Source organism: Paramisgurnus dabryanus, chromosome 13 (assembly GCF_030506205.2).
Source record: "Paramisgurnus dabryanus chromosome 13, PD_genome_1.1, whole genome shotgun sequence".
Classification (NCBI taxonomy): Eukaryota; Metazoa; Chordata; class Actinopteri; order Cypriniformes; family Cobitidae; genus Paramisgurnus; species Paramisgurnus dabryanus.
The window spans coordinates 21200356-21202913 of NC_133349.1; positions in this window are offsets into that span (position 1 = coordinate 21200356).

Sequence of the window (2558 nt, forward strand, 5' to 3'; positions counted from 1 at the left end):
TTTAAGCCTGTATTAATATCCCTTTTGATGTTGTACCAGCCAATATGGCAGCCATTTACTGACACATAACGGATGTTATCCCATGATGGATGCAGCTCATGCAAAAGCAGAAGTCAAGAACTGCACTTAGCCTTAATTCATTGACTCCACAAGCAAATTTCTAATAATGGGGGGTTAACCAGGATATTTGAAGCAACGAGTATTTGGCCATAAAGGAACAGTATGTAGGATTGTGGCCAAAACTGGTATTGCAATCACAAAACGTGTGGCTAAAACTGGTACTGCAATCACACAACTGGTGGCCAATACACAAAATGACAACATAAACTTCAGTTGAGGGCTGCAACTCCACTTTTTAATTGACAATATCCTGGCCAGACCACTGTTGTCAGTGATATTTGAAATGAAAATGATTTCTTAATGTCTAGTGACATATCAGGGCCATTTTATGATTAATTGATATTAATTTCTTACATACTGTTCCTTTAAAGCATAAGTTCACCCCACAATTAAAATGTTGTCATTACATACTATGTAATTTCAAAACCGTAAGACTTTTGTTTATTTTCGGAAAACATATTAAGATATTTTTGATGAAATCAGAGAGCTTTCTGCTCCGCCATAGACGGCAACTTCAAGACCCAGAAAGTCAGTACAGACATGGTTAAAATAGTCCATGTGACTACAGTGGTTCTGGTTTATTCTTCATTTCATGAAGTGATGAGTGCTAATAAAGTCAGTCTCTATGCGTATTAACAAAGCAGCACATGCAAACAAGACATCTACAGTACTGTGCAAAAGTCTCAGGCCACCAGCACCAGCTTTGTTGTTTTAGCAAAGTTTTACTGTCCATCCATATTTATTTTTCACTCTTTATGAAGATACAAACTGAAAATACAGGAAATACTGTGTGAACACAACATAAAAAACAAAACAGTAGTAAATGTCTTCTTCAGGCATCAGTTAGTATTTAGTGGGACCTCTCTTGACACTAAACACATCTTGAGCTTTTTAGAAGGGACTGAAGTCCTGAAGTCATTTGATTAGAATTAGAAATTAGGATTTAATTTCATTTAGGTTTAAGAGATCTTGCAGTTGCCTGCTACTGCTCTGGTGGAAGAGATCCGGGGCGAAAGTAACGTGGGACAAAAGTAACAAAAACATTTCTCAGAGCCCTGATTACATTTGCATTCCAAACTATGATAGCATCTTTAGCACGCAACCTTGACAGAGCTGACAAATATTGCATTATTATTGTGTTACAGTACTGATCAATCTACAGGTTATTTAGTAATCTAACACATCCTGCAGTTTGACTTCTCTGAGTTTTTCCCATATACGGCTAAAATTGAATGATCCTCATTTCATAACGACACATCTGCGACGATTCGACTATGAGATTGGTAGTCGAATCAGGCTTCTCCTATCGATGCATCGAATCTTCGACTATTCGGGGTCACCCCTACACTGTAATATTACTTAATACAAACGCAACAAAATAAATTTGAGTTAACTAATGGTTCTAGTATTACTCTATTTAGTTTAATTTACTTTTCTTGGTACAGGTAACTTTTTTATGGCTTGTTGTTGTTTTCATAAACATTGATTTAGACTTCATCTTTCTGTGAGATTAGGGCAAGAATTGTTTAGTTTTGGGCAGCTGTAAAGCGCGACATACTATAGTATCTATGCACAAGACCCAGAAACTCTTCTAAATCTCGGAGAAAAATGAACATTACACACTTAAAAGTCTTTCTTTTAGTTAAAAACACATTAAATAGTGTTTAAATTTAAATTTCACTGTCCAAATGTAGTCCCATGCAAAGCATGCTGGGACTACAAGTCTACTGCCTAGTTACACTGTAAAAAATACTTTGCTGCCTTAAATTTTTTTGTTGAATTTACAAGTCATTTCAACTCTTCTTATTTATCTTGACTAGAGATGAGTTGTTATAACTACAGGTGAGTTGTTATAACTTATAAAATTAAGTTGACTTTTCTCAACAATATTTTATAAGTTGTGACAACTCATCTTTGTTGACATGACTTGTAAATCTGAGTTGATTTAACAAAAAATTTAAGGTAGCAAAGTATTTTTTACAGTGTAGCTATGTTTACTAAAATCATTCATGTAGTTTCAACACAAAATTATTCTGAAGTTAATTATATTAAGTTAATTTCCTTCTAACAAATTTAAGTGGATTATACATGATAAAATGAAGCTGAATTTACTCAATAAAGTGTTCATTAAGAATTACTCAAATTATTCAACTTTTTATGTCTTTTTAACTCAAATTTTGATAAAAAAACAAGAATATTTTTTTAAAATATAGTTTACTCATTTTATCTTTGTTAAATCTACTAAGGCACAGAAACACTTTTTACAGTGTGCATTTGTAAATGCGTGTCGGAGAGTTCACAGGCACAAAGTTTTCTTGTCACATCATGAAATTAAGTTTAAACATGAAACATCGCTGGACTATTAGAACAATGTCTTTACTGTCTCTCTGGGCCTTGAGTTCCTGTCTATGGGGGTTCAGAAAGCAGATTTCACCAAA